The following is a 23131-nucleotide window of genomic DNA, read 5'->3' on the forward strand; positions in this document are numbered from 1 at the left end:
AGTGAGAGCCTGTGCACAACCTAGCTGGTCGGAAAGGAAACACACAAGAAAAATAGTTTCATCTTATTGTGCATAACAGTACAACATGGTTCAAACTGGTGCTCGATTTCCGAACTCCGCATGTACAATACAGTCAATTTACATAAGTTTGTCCAAATACATTTTTGTCTATTGCACATGATTTGTAAATGCTTTGTACAGTGCAAAAGCTTATTTATTTTATTTATTTTCTTTATTTAGTGAGAGGAAGGGAGGCAGAGACAGACTCTCCCATGAGCCCTGACCAAGATCCACCCAGCATGCCCATGAAAGGGTGATGCTTTGCCCATCTGGGCCATTGCTCCGTTCTGAGCTCTTCTTAGTGTCTGAGGTGGAGGTCATGGAGCCATACATACTCAGGGTCTGGGGCCAACTCGTTCCAATCAAGCCATGGCTGCAGGAGGGGAGGAGAAAAGAGAGAAGCAAGGAAGGAGGGGTGAAGAAGCAGATGGGTGCTTCTCCTGTGTGCTCTGATCAGGAATTGAACCTGGGACACTCACACTCTGGGCCAACACTACACCACTGAGCCAATCAGCCAGGGACCAAAAGGTTGTTTAAATGAGGCTACAATTTCCAAAGATAGAGCTAAAACAACCTCAATAGTATTTTCATCGATGATACAGACTAATATGTGACAATCACCCTGGCAGTCATACATCAGCAAATTTGATTAAGATCGTTGGGTCTGTAATGTTCATACAACATCAGGGTGGTTAATTCTCTCATGGACCAGCACAAAATATTTGGTGAACTGGCACCAGTCTGCAGACTGGCAGTTGAAAAACACTGAAATAGAGTGCATGGAGTTTGGAGAGGGGCAGAGAAAACAGCAAGTGCAAAGGTCCTGAGGCAAGACATGCTTTTTTTTCCAGCAATATCGGCTGTGTGGGTTGAGCCACATGAGCAAGAGATAGTGTATGACATGATAAAAATAAACAAAACTGCACCACACTATATACAGATTAAATACATTGATTCTGTCATCAAAAATGACCCTACAATCAAGGTCCTGTTCAGGGAGCTCCATTGGTGATTTCATCCAAACACTCTGAAACACATGTGCACATACACCAAAATTGCACAAGCTTTTCCTAGGAAAAGCAAGAGAAGAAGTACATTTTAACATATATATTTTTTATCAGGCCAGGATAATACTGACAATGCCAACCAAAAGTTGTCACCATCAATTCAATGCCAACAGGACTGGTGAATTGGGGGTGCAGTAAAATAGCGACTTCAAACTAGGACACCAGTGTCCCTCTGGGAACGTCACCCCATCTGCACACAAATTAGTGACGTGGCCCTGTGGCCCACTCTCTGTACCCACTGCCCAGGCCCACCTCCCTACTGGCTTCTTATTATCGCTGAGTTTCCCTGCTTCTCTGTCACGGTCAGTTCTCCCATTTGTTTGACTGTGACCCCGTGTTTTACCCAGTCTCTGTGTGTTTGGAGGAGACATGACTGGGGGCTGTGCCTTCATCAGCCTTTCCTGTGGTGTCTGAGGCCATGGTCATCACAGTGTCCCCACCTGCATGTGTCATCATTGCCCAGGACACCTGCCAGACTGCACTCCTGTATGTCTCAGGGACCATGGCCTCCTCACAACAAGGCTGAGCAGAGACGTCATTGTCACCTCTCTGCAGGGAGGGAAAGAGACCCAGAAAGGCACAATTCCTGCTCAGGGCTGACGGTCCACATGCATTACAGCTCTCCTTTCCATTACAGTCTGAATTTCCTCTGGCCCAGCATTTGCAGACAGAATTCAGTGAGAGAAGCTGGGTCCTGCCCAAGAGAAGAAGGGGCAGTGAGGAGGGAGAGATGACTCAGATGTTTTGAGAGAAGCCATGAAGAGAAAGAGGGTGCTATTTATAGAACAAGGACATTACTAAAAGGAAGTGTTAGGGAGAGAGAGAACAAGCTATGGGAAGGTTTTCCTGCTTTCTGTGTATCTGTGGACAGTGTTATAGCCTCTCCACATGTGTGTGTCTCCCCAGGGCATCCCAGAGCTGGCAGCTAACAGGTTCATCCTGGCTAAGGCAGGAGAACACAGGCTTTCCCGTGCCATAGACTCACCACCACGCCACAGTGGACAGTTCCAGGTGGATGGTCCCCCAGCCACAGGTGGACTTTCACATGCCATGGCTACTTTACAAAGTACCCACGGGAGTGCTCTCAGCCCAGTGACCCCGCGGTTCTGCTGGTTTCAGGTGAGTGGCCCTTGATTCGGTCTATTTTTTTCTTTTTTTTTAAAATTAATTTTAATGGGGTGACATTGATAAAATTGTCTTCCATCACCTTCTAACTGATTTTCTTTGTGCCCCTCCCCTCCCCCAACCCCCTCCCTCTCCTCCCTCTCACCCTGTAATCCCAACACTGTTGTCCATTTCTCTGAGTCTCATTTTTATGTCCCACCTATGTATGGAATCATATAGTTCTTAGTTTTTTCTGATTTACTTATTTCGCTCAGTATAATGTTATCAAGGTCCATCCATGTTGTAAAAGATCCAATGTCATCATTTCTTATGGCTGAGTAGTATTCCATAGTATATATATACCAAAGCTTTTTAATCCACTCATCCTCTGATGGACATTTGGGCTGTTTCCAGATCTTTGCTATTGTGAACAATGCTGCCATAAACATGGGGATGCATTTCTTCTTTTCAAACCGTGCTATGGTGTTCTTGGGGTATATTCCTAACAGTGGTATAGCTGGGTCAAAAAGCAGTTCGATTTTTAATTTCTTGAGGAATGTCCATACTGTTTTCCACAGTGGCTGCATCAGTCTGCATTCCCACCAGCAGTGCAGGAGGGTTCCCATTTCTCCACATCCTCGCCAGCACTATTCTGTGTTGTTTTATTGATGAGCACCATTCTGACTGGTGTGAGGTGATATCTCATTGTGGTTTTAATTTGCATTTCTCTAATGATTAGTGATGTTGAGCATCTTTTCATATGCCTATTGGCCATCTGTGTGTCCTCTTTGGAGAAGTGTCTATTCATTTCTTTTGCCCATTTCTGGATTGGATTGTTTGTCTTCTTGGTATTAAGTTTTACAAGTTCTTTATAAATTTTGGTTATTAACCCCTTATCAGACGCTATGTCAAATATATTCTCCCATTGTATAGTTTGTCTTTTTATTCTGTTCTTATTGTCTTTAGCTGTGCAGAAGCTTTTTAGTTTGAAAAGTCCCATTTGTTTATCCTGTCTTTTGTTTCACTTGCCTGTGGAGACAAAGCGGCAAATATATTGATGCGACAGATGTCAGAGAGCTTACTGCCTATGTTTGCTTCTAAGATGCTTATGGTTTTATGGCTTACATTTAAGTCTTTTATCCATTTTGAGTTTATTTTTGTGAATCGTGTAAGTTGGTGGTCTAGTTTCATTTTTTTTGCAGGTAGCTGTCCAATTTTCCCAACACCATTTGTTGAAGAGACTGTCTTTACTCCAGTGTATGCTCTTACCTCCTTTGTCAAATATCAGTTGTCCATAAAAGTGTGGTTTATTTCTGGGTTCTCAGTTCTGTTCCATTGATCTATATGCCTGTTCTTATGCCAGTACCATGCTGTTTTGAGTACAATGGCCTTATAATATAACTTGATATCCGGAAGTGTGATACCTTCACTTTATTTTTCATTTTCAAGATTGCTGAGGCTATTCGTGTTCTTTTTTGGTTCCATATAAATTTTTGGAATATGTGTTCTATATCTTTGAAGTAAGTCATTGTTATTTTAATGGGTATTGCATTGAATTTATAAATTGCTTTGGGTAATATAGACATTTTAAGGATGTTTATTCTTCCTAACCATGTTGACTCGGTCTATTTTGAGTGCAGTCAGTTTAGGGCAGTGGTTCTCAAAGTGTGCACCAGGATGCACTGGTGCACCCTAGAAGATTTCCAGGTGTGCCCTATGGTATTTCAGAGAAATATGTGCCTGTTGGGTACCAAAAAACTAACAGGGTTTTTGGAGCTTAGATTTTTGGGAGACAGAGGTGTGGGGAATTGGCTGTAAGCTGACAATTTGCCAACCCCCCGCCTCATTCGCCTGATTAGGTTGCAAAAGGCTGTTAAACTGTGGTGCTTGGCTTGACCAGGTGGTGACGCAGTGGATAGAGCATCGGACTGGGATCTGGAGGACCCAGGTTCGAGACCCCGAGTTCGCCAGCTTGAGCGTAGGCTCATTTGGCTTTACAAATCTCACCAGCTTGGACCCAAGGTCACTGGCTCGAGCAAGAGGTTACTCAGTCTGCTGAAGGCCCACGGTCAAGGCACATATGAGAAAGCAATCAATGAACAAATAAGGTGTCACAACGAAAAACTGATGATTGATGCTTCTCATCTCTCTCTGTTCCTGTCTTTCTGTCCCTGTCTATCCCACTCTCTGACTCTTTCTCTCTCTCTATATATATATAAAAAAGCTGTAGTTCTGGATTATTTATACCCCTCCCCATATTCCCCGGAAAGACTGGAGGCAAGTTTCTTCTATCCTCTGTTTGGTGTAACGTTAAGATGATATGTATGGTGGGGGTTTTCTGCACTCAACACAAGAGTAAAAAGAGAGGAATTCTTCAATGTATTTAGGAGGAAATGAGAGTTTGCCTTTCAAATATATGCCCAAACATTGAAGAAATCGCTAGGACATATCAGGCTCATGTTTCTCATAAACACAAGAATGAAAAAACTTAACACATTCATGCTGGGACCTGCTGAATTTACTAAATCTTACTAAGAATGTATTTATATATATAAAAAGATAACATTTTTGTCGTTTTTCTATTTTTCTATTTTTTGTTTTTTTATTTTAATAATTTTATTTTTTTAATGGGGTGACATCAATAAATCAGGATACATATATTCAAAGATAACATGTCCAGGTTATCTTTTTTTTTTTTTTGTAAAAAGATTTTATTTATTGATTGTAGAGAGAGGAAATAGAAAGGCTGGGGTGGAAGGAAGAGAAAGCATCAATTCACAGTTGCTTTTAGCATGTGCAAGCCCAGGGTTTTGAACCAGTGACCTCAGCATTCAATGCTTTACTCACTGTGCCATCACAGATCAGGCAGTCAAATTTATTCTTAAGTGTTTTTTTTTAAATAATTTTATTTTTTTAATGGGGTGACATCAATAAATCAGGATACATATATTCAAAGATAACAAGTCCAGGTTATCTTGTCGTTCAATTATGTTGCATACCCATCACCCAAAGTCAGATTGTCCTCTGTCACCTTCTATCTTGTTTTCTTGGTGCCCCTCCCCCTCCCCCTTTCCCTCTCCCATTCCCCCTCCCCCCCGTAACCACGACACTCTTATCAATGTCTCTTAGTTTCACTTTTATGTCCCACCTACGTATGGAATAATGCAGTTCCTGTTTTTTTCTGATTTACTTATTTTGCTTCCAGGTTATCTTGTTGTTCAATTTTGTTGCATACCCATCACCCAAAGTCAGATTATCCTGTCACCTTCTATCTAGTTCTTTGTGCCCCTCCCCCTCCCCAGTTCCCTCTCCCTCTCTCCCCTCCCCCTGTAACCACCATACTCTTATCAATGTCTCTTAGTCTCACTTCTATGTCCCACCTACATATGGAATAATGCAGTTCCTGTTTTTTTCTGATTTACTTATTTCACTTCATATAATGTTATCAAGATCCCACCATTTTGTTGTAAATGATCCGATGTCATCATTTCTTATGGCTGAGTAGTATTCCATAGTGTATATGTGCCACATCTTCTTTATCCAGTCTTCTATTGAAGGGCTTTTTGGTTGTTTCCATGTCCTGGCCACTGTGAACAATGCTGCAATGAACATGGGCCTGCATGTGTCTTTACGTATCAATGTTTCTGAGTTTTGGGGGTATATACCCAGTAGAGGGATTGCTGGGTCATAAGGTAGTTCTATTTTCAGTTTTTTGAGGAACCACCATACTTTCTTCCATAATGGTTGTACTACTTTACATTCCCACCAACAGTGAATGAGGGTTCCTTTTTCTCCACAGCCTCTCCAACATTTGCTATTACCTGTCTTGTTAATAATAGCTAATCTAACAGGTGTGAGGTGGTATCTCATTGCAGTTTTGATTTGCATTTCTCTAATAACTAAAGAACATGAGCATCTTTTTATATATATGTTGGCCATTTGTATTTCTTCATGGGAGAAGTGTCTGTTCATGTCCTCTTCCCATTTTTTTATTGGATTGTTTGTTTGTTTGTTGTTGAGCTTTATGAGTTCTTTGTATATTTTGGATATTAGGCCCTTATCTGAGCTGTTGTTTGAAAATATCATTTCCCATTTAGTTGGCTTTCTGTTTATTTTGTTATCAGTTTCTCTTGCTGAGCAAAAACTTCTTAGTCTGATGTAGTCCCATTCATTAATTTTTGCCTTCACTTCTCTTATTTTTGGAGTCAAATTCATAAAATGCTCTTTAAAACCCAGGTTCATGAGTTTAGTACCTATGTCTTCTTCTATGTACTTAATTGTTTCAGGTCTTATGTTTAGATCTTTGATCCATTTTGAGTTAATTTTAGTACAGGGGGACAAACTGTAGTCCAGTTTAATTCTTTTGCATGTGGCTTTCCAGTTTTCCCAGCACCATTTATCAAAGAGGCTTTCTTTTCTCCATTGTGTGTTGTTGGCCCCTTTATCAAAAATTATTTGACTATATATATGTGGTTTTATTTCTGGATTTTCTATTATGTTCCATTGGTCTGAGTGTCTATTTTTCTCCCAATACCATGCTGTTCTGATTGTCGTGACCCTATAATATAGTTTGAAGTCAGGTATTGTAATGCCCCCTGCTTCATTCTTTTTCTTTAGGATTGTTCTGGCTATTCGGGGTTTTTTATAGTTCCATATAAATCTGATGATTTTTTGCTCCATTTTTAAAAAAAATGTCACTGGAATTTTGATGGGAATTGCATTAAATTTTTGATTTGCTTTGGGTAATATGGCCATCTTGATTATATTTATTCTTCCTAACCAAGAACAAAAAATATTCTTCCATCTCATTATATCTTTTTCGATTTCCCTTAACAATGGTTTATAGTTTTCATTATGTAAGTCCTTTACATTCTTTGTTATGTTTATTCCTAGGTATTTTATTTTTTTTGTTGCAATTGTGAAGGGGATTATTCTTTTGAGTTCATTCTCAAATGTTTCATTGTTGGCATATAGAAAGGCTATTGACTTCTGTATGTTAATTTTGTATCCGGCGACCTTACCATATTGGCTTATTGTTTCTAGTAGTCTTTTTGTGGATTCTTTGGGGTTTTCGATGTATAGGATCATATCATCTGCAAAAAGTGATACCTTTAATTCTTTTCTGATATGGATGCCTTTTATTTCTTTGTCTTGTCTGATTGCTCTGGCTAGAACCTCTAGTACCACATTAAATAAGAGTGGAGAGAGTGGACAACCCTGTCTTGTTTCTGATTTAAGGGGAAAAGCCTTCAGTTTTGTGCCATTTAATATGTTAGCTGATGGTTTATCATATATGGCCTTTATCATGTTGAGATATTTTCCTTCTATACCCATTTTGTTGAGAGTCTTAAACATAAAATTGTGTTGTATTTTATCGAAAGCCTTTTCTGCGTCTATTGATAAGATCATGTGGTTTTTGTTCTTTGTTTTGTTGATATGGTGTATTACGTTGACCGTTTTACGTATGTTGAACCATCCTTGAGATTCTGGGATGAATCCCACTTGATCATGATGTATTATTTTTTTAATATGTTGTTGTATTTGATTTGCTAGTATTTTGTATAGTATTTTAGCATCTGTATTCATTAGAGATATTGGTCTGTAGTTATCTTTTTTTGTGTCATCCTTGCCTGGTTTTGGTATGAGGGTTATATTGGTGTTGGCCTCATAAAATGTGTTTGGAAGTATTGCTTCTTCTTCAATTTTTTGGAAGACTTTGAGTAGAATAGGAACCAAGACTTCTTTGAATGTTTGATAAAATTTGCTGGTAGAGGTGTCTGGGCCTGGACTTTTATTTTTGGGGAGGTTTTTAATGTTTTTTTCTATTTCTTCTCTACTAATAGGTCTGTTTAGGCTTTCTGCTTCTTCTTGACTCAGTCTAGGAAGGTTGTGTTGTACTAGGAATTTATCCATTTCTTCTAGGTTGTTGAATTTAGTGGCATAAAGTTTTTCATAGTATTCTACAATAATTCTTTGTATATCTACGGTGTCCGTGGTGATTTCTCCTTTTTCATTTTGGATTTTGTTTATATGAGTTCTTTCTCTTTTTTCCTTGGTAAGTTTTGCCAAGGGTTTGTCAATTTTGTTGATCTTTTCAAAGAACCAGCTCCTGTTCTGTTAATTTTTTTCTATAGTTTTTCTGTTCTCCATTTCATTTATTTCTGCTCTGATTTTTATTATCTCCTTTCTTTGGCTGGCTTTGGGTTGTCTTTGTTCTTCTTTTTCTAGTTCCTTAAGGTTTGAAGTTAAGTGGTTCACTTGGGCTATCTCTTGTTTGTTCATATATGCCTGAAGTGATATGAACTTCCCTCTTATCACTGCTTTTGCTGCATCCCATAGATTATGCTATGTCGTATTGTTATTTTCATTTGTCTGTATATATCTTTTGATCTCTGCACTTATTTCTTCTTTGATCCATTCATTTTTTAAAAGTATGTTGTTTAGTTTTCACATTTTTGTGAGATTTTTTCCCTCTATTTTGCAGTTGAATTCTAGTTTCAAGGCTTTATGATCAGAAAATATGCTTGGTACAACTTCGATTTTTCTGAATTTGCTGATGTTGTTTTTTGGCCCAACATATGGTCAATTTTTGAGAATGATCCATGTACACTGAAGAAAAATGTATACTCAGTCACTTTGGGATGAAATGTCCTGTAGATGTCTATCATATCCAGGTGCTCTAGTGTTTTGTTTAAGGCCACTATATCTTTGTTGATTCTCTGTTTGGATGACAGATCTAGAGCTGTCAGCAGTGTATTGAGGTCTCCAAGTATGATTGTATTTTTGTCAGTTTTTGTTTTAAGGTCAATAAGTAGCTGTCTTATATATTTTGGTGCTCCTTGATTTGGTGCATATATATTAAGGATTGTTATGTCTTCTTGATTCAGTGTCCCCTTAGCCATTATGAAATGGCCATTTTTGTCTCTGAGTACTTTTGCTGTCTTGTAGTCAGCATTATCAGATATGAGTATTGCTACGCCTGCTTTTTTTGGATGTTATTTGCTTGGAGTATTGTTTTCCAGCCTTTCACTTTCAATTTGTGTTTATCCTTGTTACTTAGATGAGTTTCTTGTAGGCAGCATACAGTTGGATTTTTTTCAATCCATTGTGCTACTCTGTGCCTTTTTATTGGTGAGTTTAATCCGTTTACATTTAGTGTAATTATTGACACTTGTGAGTTCCCTATTGCCATTTTATAGATTGCTTTCTGTTAGTTTTGTGTCTTGTTTGATACTTCTCTTTCATTTTTCTATCTTTTGTTTTTATTTGGTTGTATTCCATACATCTTTCCTCTGTTGCTATCTTTTTTAAATCATGTGCTTCTGTGGTGGTTTTTTCAATGGTGGTTACCTTTAAGTAATGAAAAGGGTTCCTACCCTGTTCAATGTAGTGCACTATTTTGTGAGTACTTTTGCACTCCACCCTCCTTTACTACTGTTAATCTCCATCCTCTCCCCCCCCTTTCTTTTTGTTGTTGTCACAGTTTAAATTTGGTTTTATTGTGTTCTTCTTGGAGCTTTTACTTGTGGCTTTGTTTTTTTTTTTTTGTTCTTTGTATCTGATTGGAGAACCCACTTTAGTAATTCCTGGAGTGGGGGTTTTCTGATGATAAATTCTCTCATCTTTTCTGTATCTGTGAATGTTTTTATTTTTCCTTTATATTTGAAGGATAGCTTTGATGGGTATAGTATTCGTGGCTGAAAGTTCCTCTCTTTCAGGACTTTAAATATTGGGGTCCACTCTCTTCTAGCTTGTAGAGTATCTGTTGAGAAATCTGATGATAGTCTAATGGCTCTTCCTTTATATGTTGTATTCTTCTTTTCCCTGGCTGCCTTGATAATTTTTTCTTTGCCATTGATTTGTGCCAGTTTCATTATGATATGCCTTGGAGTAGGTTTGTTGGGGTTAAGAAACTCGGAGTTCTGTTTGCTTCCTGAATTTGAGGCTTTAGTTCTTTCCACAGGCTTGGGAAGTTCTCATCTATTATTTGTTTGAGTATGTTCTCCATTCCATTTTCTCTCTCTTCTCCCTCTGATATATTTATTATTTTTATGTTATTCTTTTTGATGGAGTCAGATAATTCCTGTAGGGCTCTCTCATTTTTTTTTTTTAATTTTTGAGTCTCTTTCTTCTTCTCTCTTTTGAGCCTCAAGTTGCTTGTCTTTTATTTCACTAATCCTACCTTCTATCTGGCCTGTTCTATTAGCTAAGCTTGTTACTTTGTTTTCCAGCTTGTGAATTGAGTTTTTCATCTCTGTTTGATTTGTTTTTATAGTTTCAATTTTCTTGGAAATATATTCTTTGTGTTCATTGACTTGTTTTCTGAGCTCCCTAAATTGCCTTTCTGTGTTTCTTGTATATCTCTGAGTATTTTTTTAGAATTTCTATTTTAAATTCTCTGTCATTTAACTCCAAGGTTTCCAATATATTAAATTTTTTCTCCGTAGATTTTTTCTCATCTATCTGTGTTACCTCTCTTTCTTTTGTATCCATGATATTTGATTTTCTCTTCCTTAATGGCATCTGAGGGTGCTTTTGTTGGTAGTATTAATGAGATTTAATAAAGAATAAAAATTAAAAAAATAAAAATAAAAATCAAAAAGTTGTTTTTTTAAAAAAATTAATATTAAATAAAGAAAAATAAAATAAAATAAAAATTAAAAAGGAAATTATTCCCCCCTCTCCTTTTTTCCTCTCCTCTCCTCTCCCCTCTTTCTTGAGAAAATCTTGTGGTGAACTGTGAATTATATTGTACTAAATAGAACAAACAATGCCTGTACTGGAGGGCCTGAATTGGGGAGAAGTAATAAAGGGGAAGAAAAAAACCCAGAAAAAATCGGGGTATGGTCCCAAAAAAAGCAAATAAGGAAAAAATTTTGGTCAAGAATAAAATGATTTGCTTTTAGGTGTTGGTTGACTAAGAGTTATGATGAGAGGAATAAGAGGGAAACAGGCAAATGGGGGGACAAATTAAAAAATTACTATTGTATTTAGTGGAACAAGAACTAGATAAAATGGAGAGCCAAGGATGGGAGCACTGCTAGTGAGTTAAAAAGGTGAAGTAAAAACCCCCCGAAATGCCACAAACATAAGTTTGAGTCCCAGATAAGATAATTTGTTTGTTATTGAGGTTTGAATGAGAGGAGACGTAAAGGAGAAAGAAAGAAACTAATATAGAGGGAGAAATGAAAGAGAGAGAAAAAAAGAGGGAACCACTAAATGAAGAAAAAAGAAAAAAGAGGAGAAAGAGAGAGAGAGAGAGAGAGAGAGAGAGAGAGAGAGTTAAGGGTTTTGGAGTGCATCCCTCATAGAGAGAAAGGAAGAGGAAAGAAAAGATAATGGGAGATGTAACACTTATGGGTAGTGTAGTTCAAGGAGAGAAGAGAGTAAGACCGGCAGACAGTTAAACGACCAAATTGGAGGAGGAAAAAAAAATGAAGAGAAACAAACGAACAAATATAATAAAATGGGATAGGTTATAAAGTCTGTGGATTATTCTTGATTTTGAGAGGTTATCTTCTTGCTTTTTCTTTTCTCTCCCTCTTCCTGGTCAGTGACTCTGTACCCTGGGTTCTGTCCCTTTGGCACGCTCAGGTAGAGGTTTACAGTTAATAAGTCTCTATGGTGATGTCATGTATTGTGCTTCAGTCTCATTGGCAGTCAAGGCTCATTAGCATTTATAGGCTCTGACAGTGAGAGAGTCCGTGTTCCTGGAGCCTCTCTCCTAGTCTTTCCATCCTCAATTAGTAGCCTGATAATCCAGCTATGGGGTTGCTGCTGCCTCTGCCTGGATACTAAGAGGCTCAAAGAGCTGTCAACTCCCCACTCTATTCCCACTCAGCACAGGGCTCTGGGTAAGGCTCAGTCAGTCAGAGCTGCTAGCATAATCAGCCGGGGCTTCCGCCCACTCAAAGACCTCTGGCTCTGCCACTCTGTCCAGTAACACAGGCGGGCGCCCTCTCCTGGGGTGCTTGGTGGAAACTCTCACTCACTATCTGTGCGCAGACCAGAATATCAGGCCAGAAGTCTCACACTCTGAGTGAAACTCCCGCCCTCATGGAAAAGTTCCAGCATTGGAATTGGCTCTCGCTCCCTCCCCGTGCGCGGCTTTTTCAGGGCACTGGGGCAGCCTGGAGATTCTGCTTTTGGCCCACACAAAGGCCTCTGACTCTGCCCCACTGTGGGATAACACGGGTGTGCACTGCCGAGGCACTCGGAGGAATCTCTCGCCCACTATCTGCGTGCGCCGACCAGGAGATCTGGGAAAATGGCTGCCCCACTTGTTTTTCTATGTCTGGGTTTGGCGTGAGTGTTAGCTTGTATTAACTGGGTTGTCACAGGCACAGTTTTTCCTCAGCTTGGATCTCCGTGCCACAGCCTGGTTTGGCTGTTTGTGCATATATTGCCTATTTTCAAGTTCCCCTTGGCAATCAAGACAAGAATTGGGCTCCTCATATTGTATGTCATAATTGTGAGGAAATGCTTTGTGACTGGACAAAAGTAAAATGCAAAGGAATGCCTTTTGGTATTCCTATGGTTTGGCATGAACCTAAGGACCTCAGCCGTGACTGTTATTTCTGTCTGATCCATACAAAGGGCATCGGCAAGAAAAAACAACATATGACCACATATCCTAATATTCCTTCAGCAATACGACCTATCCCACACTCTGAGACATGCCCAGTTCCAGTTTTCAATGGTTTTATTTCTTCTAAGGATGAAGAAAGTGAACATGGTGATCAAGTGTATTTTGATAAGATGCATGAGGAAATGGTTGTAGAATCTGAAGCGTCTTCTTCTGATGCCAAGCAGTCATTAACCCCTCAGCAGTTTAGCCAACCTGAATTGAATGACTTAGTAAGATATTTGGACCTATCAAAGAAAGCAGCTGAGTTATTAGCCTACAGGCTTCAAGAAAAGAATGTACTTCAGTGGTCAGCTAAAGTATCTCATTTCAGGAAGCGTGAACAAATTTTTGTGGACTTTTTTTCTGAAGACAAACACTTTGTTTACTGTCATGATATCAGTAGTCTTCTCAGCCAGCTAGGTGTTACCACTTACAGCCCAACAGAATGGCAGCTATTTCTTGACAGCTCTAAATGGAATCTGAAATGTGTTTTCTTACACAACGGTAATGTTTATGCAGCGGTTCCAATTGGTTATTCAACTTATCTGCGAGAAGATTATAATGACATAAAAATTGTCCTCAACTTACTAAAGTATGAGGAGCATAACTGAATCATTTGTGTGGATCCTAAAATGGTCAATTTCCTGACCATTGGACAACAGAGAAGTTTCACAAAGTATCCTTGCTTTCTGTGTTTGTGAGACAGCCGAGCTTGGGAGAAACACTGGACACAGAAGGAGTGGCCAAAACATGAAGCTCTGGAAGTAGGGATGCAAAATATTGTGAATGAACCTGTAGTTAATCGAAACAGGATCATTTTTGCCCACTTTACATCAAACTTAGCTTAATGAAGCAGTTTGTTCGGGCTATGGATAGAGAAAGTGAATGCTTTCAACATATTATTTCTGCTTTTCCTGCCTTGTCTTTCAAGAAGATAAAAGCTGATGTATTCAATGGACCTCAAATTCGAACCCTCATACGTGATGAAGAATTTGCCAGGAAGATTAATAAGGAGGAGAAAGCAGCATTACAGGCTTTTGTGGCAGTTATAAAAAACTTCCTTGGCAACAAAAAAGCAGAAAACTATGAACTGGTTGAAAGGATGCTGTTGGCTTTCCGTGACATTGGATGTAACATGAGCGTTAAGATTCACTTCCTGAACAGTCACCTTGATAAGTTTCCCAAAAATCTTGGAGCTGTTTGTGATGGCAGACTACTGCTGGAGCATCAAATGAGATTGTCCTCAACAAATACACAAACGCAAAATTTTACCTGAATAGAATTTAAATAAGTTTTTGCAAATTTTATGATTAAAATGAGTGTTTTAATATTTTCTATTTTGAAATTGTAGACAAATTCTGGTGCAATCATATCTTTTAGTGTATTAGTGTATTTACTGCATTATATAAATTACTATATTTTCACAAAGGTGATGTCCAAGAAGACATTCAACTTCATTATGTTAAACTAAATGTTGAAAATTTTACAATAAGGAAAACCTAAAATCTTGAATTGCAAAAATACTGTAGTTTACAGAGAAAAACTAATGTCAGATTTGAGATCAGCACACTCGAATTAGGTAAGAATAAGTGCTTTTGTGGATGCAGCAAAAATTTTGTTCCCCAGTGTAATAAATTATTTATGAGTGATATGCTTTGTGGAATTTTCCAGAATCTGAATATAAGTGAAATGAAATATTATTCCACCACTAGAAAAAATGAATGCCAGTCTTTTAAAATAACATAAATTTATCTTTAGGAAATTCTTTTAAGTGAGACAAATCACACCCAGAAAGATCAATACCGAATGATCTTCCCTCTATGTGGAATCTATAAAAGCCAAATTGTAGGAACAGAGAGCGGAATGGTGGTTACTTCAGAGAGTGTGGGGGTAAAGGGAGATGTTGGTCAAAGACTGTCAGCTTCAGGTACAAGATCAACAGTTCCTGAAGTCTAATGTACAGCGTGGTGATTATACTTAACAGTGCTGTATTGCATACTTGAAAGTTGTTAAGAGAGTGTATCTTAAATATTCTCACCATAAAAAAAATAAGTGACAATTAATACAGGGGGGATGCATTTGGGGCAAAACTAGAATCTATGTAAACACAATAAATTAAAATCAATAAAAAAGTGACAATTATGTGACCTCTTGATGGACTTGTTAACTAAAACCAAGGCGGTATTATATTGCAATATATAAATGTATCAGATCAACACATTGTATACCTTCACTTACACAGTGTTACATGTCAATTATATCTCAATAAAGCTCTAGTCCTGATGTAAGAAAACTTACCTCATGCAGGAAATGTGATGTAGTCTGATGACAGCAAATGTTGAAGAAAGTGTGAATCAATCTACCTATGTATCCATTTATCTACATCTCTGTGTTGATGTATGTGTGTGTGTTTTCACTTTCTCTCTTTCTCTCTGTACTTCTTTCTCTATCTATTATTTATCTATCATCTATCTTCATTTGTCAATCATCTCTTTGGTCTCCAGGCCTGAAACAATAAAATAAATTTCTGTTTTCTTAAGCTACCTGCTTAGTTGTAATTAGTTATTACAGCTATATCAAGTTCTCTCTCTCTCTCTCTTTAGAGAAAGAAGAAAGTAAATTTTGACTCACACACAAGAAACAATTTCAACTAAAACAAGATTTTGCAGGTGTCTTCACTTCTAGAAATGCAAAATTGACAGTCCAGTTAACTGCTTTCTCTTTGTTAGGAGAGTAAAAAATATTCAAGTGGTACTAGACCTAATAAATATTAGGTGTGTGACAAGTTTTATACTTATTCTGAAAATAGTTTCATATTATTATGTTTATATATTAGCTTGACCAGGGAATAGTGAATATTATAATCTGAATGACAGTCTTGACTTTCCAATGGCTACCATGTATGTTAAAATCCTTATATTATATTTTAGTTTAGGACAAGTAAATGTGAGCATGTAGGACTGAGGTCTGTTCTTTTACGTGGTTTCAGTCAGACCCTCAGTACCTGCTGTTTTTAAGGTGAGAAGACACTGGGCCTATTCCTGTGAGATGAGCATCTTGTGACCAGTACATGTAGTGTGAATCCTCTGCTGACAACATCCTGTGAAATATTCAACTCTGCTTTGTGCTTTCCTTCCCTTTGAGAGTATCACCATGTTCCCCAAATTTTTAAGTCTCAGTAAATACAGGCAAATGTTGGCATCTCATTGGAGCTGAGTTAGTGTTGCAGAATTTATGCACTCTACCTGCTTTGAAGGAAATGACCTGAAGTGTCACTCTCATAATCTTCAGGCAAATGAAAACAAAAACCACCATGAGATATCCCCTCACACCCGTGAGATTGGCTGTTCTCAAAGAGACAAAAGATAATAAGTGAAAAAAGAGAAAAAAAGAGACTCTTTGCTCTGTTGATTGGTGAGAATGTAAATTGGTTCAGCCACTGTGAATAAAGATTGTGGAGATTACTGTAAAAATTAACAATTAAACTACCATTTAACCTCACATTTTTCTATATGTGTATATATCTGAAGGAAATGAAATCACTGTGTTTTTTTCCACTTAGTCTAGAAACTGGGAGGTAGAGAGACAGACTCCTGCATGCACTCCAACAAGGATCCACTCAGCAAGCCTGCTACCTGGTGATGTTCTGCCCATCTGGGCCCATTGCTCTGTTGCTCTGCAACCGAGCCATTTTAGCACCTAAGGCAAGACCATGGAGCCATCCTCAGTGCCTGGGGCCAACTTGCTCCAACCAAGCCACGACTGTGGGAAGGGAAGAGAGAGGGAGAGGGAGAGGGAGAGGGGAGAGAGAGAGAGAGAGAGAGAGAGAGAGAGAGAGAGAGAGAAGAGAGAAGTGGAGAAGCAGATGGGCCCTTCTCCTGTGTGCCCTGACCGGTTATCAAACCTGGGACATCCACACTCCTGGCTGATGCTCTACCAATGAGCCAATTGGCCAGGACTGAAATCATTGTTTCAAGGAGAAAACAAGTTTCACTCTCCAGGATGTAGGAGGTGCACCCACCTGGCTGTGGTGGAGATGAAGGTGGATGGGGAAGGATGAAGGATACTGACACCAAGAGAACACGGGGTGTGAAACACTTTGAATGCTTTATTATAGAAATAATGTACTATATTAAAATGCTTTTAAGTAAAGTTTGCGGAGTAATATTGTAATTGAAGATATTTATATCTCAAAAAAAGGCTGTGAACACTTTACAGAGATGGCTGATTCAGCACCTACAACAGTTTGGAGATGTCTCTCAAGTGACTCATAACCAGGGGTCTTATATTGAGGCAACACAAAGTGCTGTTAACTTCTGCTTGTTGTGTTTCTTTTTTTTTCAATTGAGAAGAATCTCTGTGGGTGGTGGGTACACAACACAAACAACCATTCAAATGTTACAGAGCTGTTTACCTAAAATCTATATACTCTTATTGATCAATGTCACCCTGTTAAATTTAATTTTCTAAATAAAAATAAAAAATTTAAAAAAGAAGAATCTTACTAATTATTTAAATCAAAAAGTTTGTATTTGTTTCCCTTTAATATATCATGTTTTTATGCATTGGTTTATTCAGTTATCTCCTTGAAGGCACTTAGAAGAAGAACTGAAGTGTGTGGAGCAGAGACAAAGACGGTTCAGTCCTTTAAAAAAAAAAAAAGAACATGGCTTTTGTTGTTACTCCTGAGCCCAGGGTTTTCTTAAGCATCTGTTGATGTTGACCATACGGTCTGCCTGGACTTGGCTTATTTTTTTAAACTGTTAATTGGCCATGAGCTTTATATATTTTTAAACCCATTTATTGTCCTATTTTGGGATTTCTTCCACAATGTTGCTATGAGCATTCTTGTTGTTCGCTTACATACTCTCCTTCATATAGATAATATTGCATATTGAGCTTCCCTTTAACAACTGAAGAAAAATAATCAAGAGTTCTGCTGTAATAACTTCCCCTGGGAGTTGGGCACTTTTTCTGCTATATGAACAGCACCAACCAGCAAAGTGAATTTAAAATTGACACCAGAGAATCCACAAGGGAATCAGGACAGCTCCCTAGTTTCAGGAAGTCGTGCTGATACTCAGTTGGCCTGATCTTTACCAAAAAACATGCACATGTCTCTGTAAGACCATGGACCTCCACCATCTCCCCTAACAACCTGTCACTTTGTATGTGAATCCTGAGAGGGTGACCATGAATTCAGCACTAGTGCATGGACAGCTTCACCCCATCTTATTGGAACGCAGATATTTACCTTATCCAGTGTTCCTTGAATTTTATATAAAAATGAAATATAAATATGAATATATAACTTACATATGTTGTATATGTTGTATGAGAGGGTTAGTGGCACAGTTAAGATTAGGGATTGTTCCTGTTCAAAGGCACACAGAGTGTAAATATAAAGTGTGGCACTACTGTATCCTGAATGGTTAAATGGTCAGATCTCCACATGTGGGATTTCACCTCTGCCTTAAGCCAGTCTATAAGCAAATATTTACTGATCAAATACTAACAGTTGGGTACTTGTGTCCAGACCAGAAGTTCATTGTGATTGAGAAGAACCTATTTCATGTGTTTCGACACTTCAGTTTAGCATGACCAGGCGGTGGCGCAGTGGATAGAGTGTCGGACTGGGATACTGAAGGACCCAGGTTCGAGACCTTGAGGTCGCCAGCTTGATCACGGGCTCATCTGGTTTGAGCAAAGCTCATCAGCTTGGACCCAAGGTCGCTGGCTCAAGCAAGGGGTTATTCTGTCTACTGAGGGCCCATGATCAAGGCACATATGAGAAAGCAATCAATGAACAACTAAGGTTTCTCAACAAAAAACTAATGATTGATGCTTCTCATCTCTCTCCATTCCTGTCTGTCTGTCCCTATCTGATTCTCTCTCTGTCTCTGTAAAAAGAGAGAGAGAAAGAGAGAGAGAGAGACTGACTTTAGTTTAGCAAAATACAATCATTCAAAGTCTAATGTTGAAATTAATTTACTTAGCAATGAGGAAAAAGAGAAAAGATGAGACCAAGTGGGAACCACCAGTAGACTGCTGTTGAGGGACTGGTTTTATGAGGCAATGGGGATGTATTATAAAAAATGAGAGTGAGAATGTCTTACAGATATAAAGGACATTCTGAGAAACCTGGAGATGTAAAGACTATGTGAAAGGGAGTAAGAGTAGATAAGGTGTTGGCTGGTCTGTCATTCAAGGATGTGGGATTATGTCTTTATTTTTTTCTCGATACTTTTATTTGATTTAAATCTTCATAAAGCTTTTCAGTAATAAAAGCTAACAATAATGTGAATATCTAATACCATAAAATTTATTACCTGGTGATAATCTAACACTTTTAAAAGAATAGTTAAAATATTTATGACATTTTATGTAATGTGGAACAAACATTCCATAACTTTTATTCATATTCCATTCACTAACTCATATTAATATATGGTAAATTGCATTAATATATTTCATTACTGAAAATTTTTCTATTACTTTGTCAGTGTTTGTGTTTTTTTTATTATTAATTTTAATTGGGCGACGTAGATCAATCAGGGTACATAGGTTCAGAGAAAACATTTCCAGGCTATTTTGACATTTGATTATGTTGCATACCCATCACCCAAAGTCAAATGGTCTTCCATCACCTTCTATCTTCTTTTCTTTGTGCCCCTTCTCCCCTCGCCTCCTCCTCCCATAACCACCACCCTCTGTCCATGTCCCTGAGTCTCATTTTTATGTCCCACCTATGCATGGAGTATAGTTCTTAGTTTTTTCTGATTTACTTATTTCACTCAGTATAATGTTATCAAGGTCCATCCATGTTGTTGTAAATGATCTGATGTCATTATTTCTTATGGCTGAGTAGTATTCCGTAGTATATATGTACCACATCTTCTTTTTCCAGTCATCTATTGAAGGGCTTTTTGGTTGTTTCCATGTCTTGGCCACTGTGAACAATGCTGCAATGAACATGGGGCTGCATATGTCTTTATGTACCAGTGTTTTTGAGTTTTGGGGCTATATAGCCAGTAGAGGGATTGCTGGGTCATATGATAGTTCTATTTTTAATTTTTTGATGAACCACCATACTTTCATAGTGGTTGTATACTTTACATTTCCACCAACAGTGGATGAGGGTTCCTTTTTCTCTGCAGCCTCTCCAACACTTGTTATTTATCTTGTTGATGATAGCTAATCTAATAGGCGTGAGGTGGTATCTCATTGTAGTTTTGATTTGCATTTCTCTAATAACTAATAAAGATGAGCATATTTTCATATATCTGTTGGCCATTTATATTTCTTCATGGGAGAAGTGTCTGTTCATGTCCTCTTCCCATTTTTTTTATTGGATTGTTTGTTGTTGAGTTTTATGAGTTCTTTGTATATTTTGAATAATAGGCCCTTACCTGTGCTGTTGTTTGAAAATATCATCTCCCATTTAATTGGCGGTCTGTTTTGTTGTAAGTTTCTTTTGCTGTGCAAAAACTTTTTAGTCTGATGTGGTCCCATTCATTTATCTTTGCCTTCACTTCCCTTGCCTTTGGGGTCAAATTCATAAAGTGCTCTTTATAACCAAGGTCCCTGAGTTTAGTACCTGTTTTCTTCTATGTAATTTATTTTTTCAGGTCTTATATTTAGGTCTTTGATCCATTTTAAATTAATTTTAGTACAAGGGGACAAACTGTAGTCGAGTTTTATTCTTTTACATGAGGTTTTCCAGTTTTTCCAGCACCATTTGTTGATGAGACTCTTTTCTCCATTGTGTGTTGTTGGCCCCTTTATCAAACATTATTTGACCATATGTATGTGGTTTTATTTCTGGGCTTTCTATTCTGTTCCATTGTATACTCTCACATTGGGATGAAATGTCCTGTAGATGTCTATCATATCCAATTGTTCTAGTGTTTCATTTAAGGCCAATATATCTTTATTGATTTTCTGTTTGGATGAATGATCTAGAACCATCAGTGGTGTATTGAGGTCTCCAAGTATGATTGTATTTTTGTCAGTTTTTGTTTTTAGGTCAGTCAGTAGCTGTCTTATATATTGATATTTTGGTGTTCCTTGGTTTAGTGCATATATATTAAGAAGTGTTATGTCTTCTTGGTTTAATGTCCCCTTTATTATTATGAAATGACCATTTTTGTCTCTGATTACCTTTGCTGTCTTGTAGTCAGTATTGTTAGAGGTGAGTATTGCTACACCTATGTTTTTTTTGGATGTTATTTGCTTGGAGTATTGTTTTACAATCTTTCACTTTGAATTTGTTTTTATTCTTGTAGCTTAGATGTGTTTCTTGTAGGCAGCATACAGTTGAATTTTTTAAAAATCCATTCTGCTACTCTGTGTCTTTTTATTGATGAGTTCAATCCACTTACATTTAGTGTAATTATTGACACTTGAGGGTTTCCTATTGCCATTTTATATATTGCTTTCTGATAGTTTTATATCTTGTTTGGTTCTTCTCTTTTGTTTTTCTATCATTTGTATTTGTTTGGTTGTAATCCATACTTTTTTCCTCTGTTGCTTCTTTTTTCAAGCCATGTGCTTCTGTGGTGTTTTTTTCAGGTAGTTACTATTAAGTAATGGAAAGGATACATATCATGTTCATTATAGTATATTATCTCATGAGTGCTTCTTCACTCCATCCTCTTTTGCTACTGTTAATCTTTGTCCTCTCCCCTTTTTTGTTTTTGTTGATACAGATTAATCTTGTTTTTATTGTGATCTTGATGGAGGTTTTACTTGTAGTTTTGTTTTGTTCTTTGTATCTGGTCGGAAGACCCCCTTTAGTATTTCCTGAAGTGGGGGTCTTTTGGTGATAAATTCCCTCATCTTTTCTGTATCTATGAATGTTTTTATTTCTCCTTCGTATTTGAAGGATAGCTTTGATGGGTATAGTATTCTTGGCTGAAAGTTCCTCTTTCAGAACTTTAAATATTGGTGTCCACTATCTTCTAGCTTGTAGAGTTTCTGCTGAGAAATCTGATGATAATCTAATTGGCCTTTCTTTATATGTTGTATTCTTCTTTTCCTTGGCCGCCTTGAGAATTTTTTCTTTGTCATTGACTTGTGCCAATTTCATTATGATATGCCTTGGAGTAGGTTTATTAGGGTTAAGATAACTCGGTGTTCTGTTTGCTTCTTGAATTTGAGGCTTTAGTTCATCCACAGGCTTGGGAAGTTCTTGTCTATTATTTGTTTGAATATGTTCTCCATTCCATTTTCTCTCTCTTCTTCTTCTGATATACCCATTATTCTTATGTTGGTCTTTCTGATGAAGTCAGACAATTCTTGTACGGCTTTCTCATTTTTTAAAATTCATGAGTCTCTCTCTTCTTCTCTCTATAGTGTCTCTAGTTGCCTGTATTCTATGTCACTAATTCTGTCCTCTACTTGGCCTGTTCTATTAGCTAAGCTTGTTACCTTGGTTTTCAGTTTATGAATTGAGTTTTCATCTCTGATTTATTTTCATAGTTTTAATTTCCTTGGTGATGTATTCTTTTTGTTCATTGAATTGTTTCTTGAGCTTCCTAAATTGCCTTTCTGTGCTTTCTTGTATATCCCTGAGTATTTTTAGTACTTCAATTTTAAAATTCTCTGTCATTTTACTCCAAGGTTTCCAAGCCATTGAAGTTCATTCTATAGATTTTTCTCATCTATCTGAGCTACATCTCTGTTTTTTTTTTATCCATGATATTCCATTTCTTTTTTTTAATGGCCTGAAAGTGGTATTGTTAATAACACTAATAAGAGTTATATAAAATTTTTTTTGAGAAAATATAGTGAATAACGGAAAATTCTATTGTTTTAAGTGGAACAAAAACTACATAGAATGGAGGGCCTGAGTTGGGTGGAAGTGACAAAGAGGCAAAAGAATGAGGTAAGAACCCAAAAAATGCTACAAAGAAAAAATTTGGATTAAGAATAAAATAATTTGTTTTCTAAACAATGGTTGAATGAGAGAAATAGTGAAAAAGGAAAGAAGAAGAAAAGAAAAAGAGAAAGAATACAGTAAAAAATAAAAATTATATTATATGAAGTGGAACAGAAACTACATAGAATGGAAGGCCAGCATTGGGGGACATGCTAATGAGGTGAAGAGCAAAGTAAAAAGCACACAAATGCCACAAAGAAAAAATTTGAATCCATAATAAAATAATTTGTTTGTGAGTGAGGATCAAATGAGAGAAAAAGTTAAAGAGAAAAGAAGAAACAAAAAGAGAGAGAGAGAAAAAAGAGAAAAGAAAAAAAGAAAAGGAATGGAAAA

At 37.5% G+C, this 23131-nt stretch overlaps 1 protein-coding gene across 1 annotated transcript in view; it reads left to right on the forward strand.

Moving 5' to 3' along the window:
* Positions 1–1956: 1956 nt before the first annotated feature.
* The window catches only part of LOC136331907 (leukocyte immunoglobulin-like receptor subfamily A member 5), a 31347-nt gene continuing 10172 nt past the window's right edge, over positions 1957–23131 (forward strand). The window contains exon 1 of the mRNA XM_066271076.1: positions 1957–2246. The gene's annotated coding sequence lies outside the window, so the exon portion shown is untranslated. The remainder of the gene's footprint in view (positions 2247–23131) is intronic.

Source organism: Saccopteryx bilineata, chromosome 3 (genome assembly GCF_036850765.1).
Source record: "Saccopteryx bilineata isolate mSacBil1 chromosome 3, mSacBil1_pri_phased_curated, whole genome shotgun sequence".
In the NCBI taxonomy this organism is placed as follows: Eukaryota; Metazoa; Chordata; class Mammalia; order Chiroptera; family Emballonuridae; genus Saccopteryx; species Saccopteryx bilineata.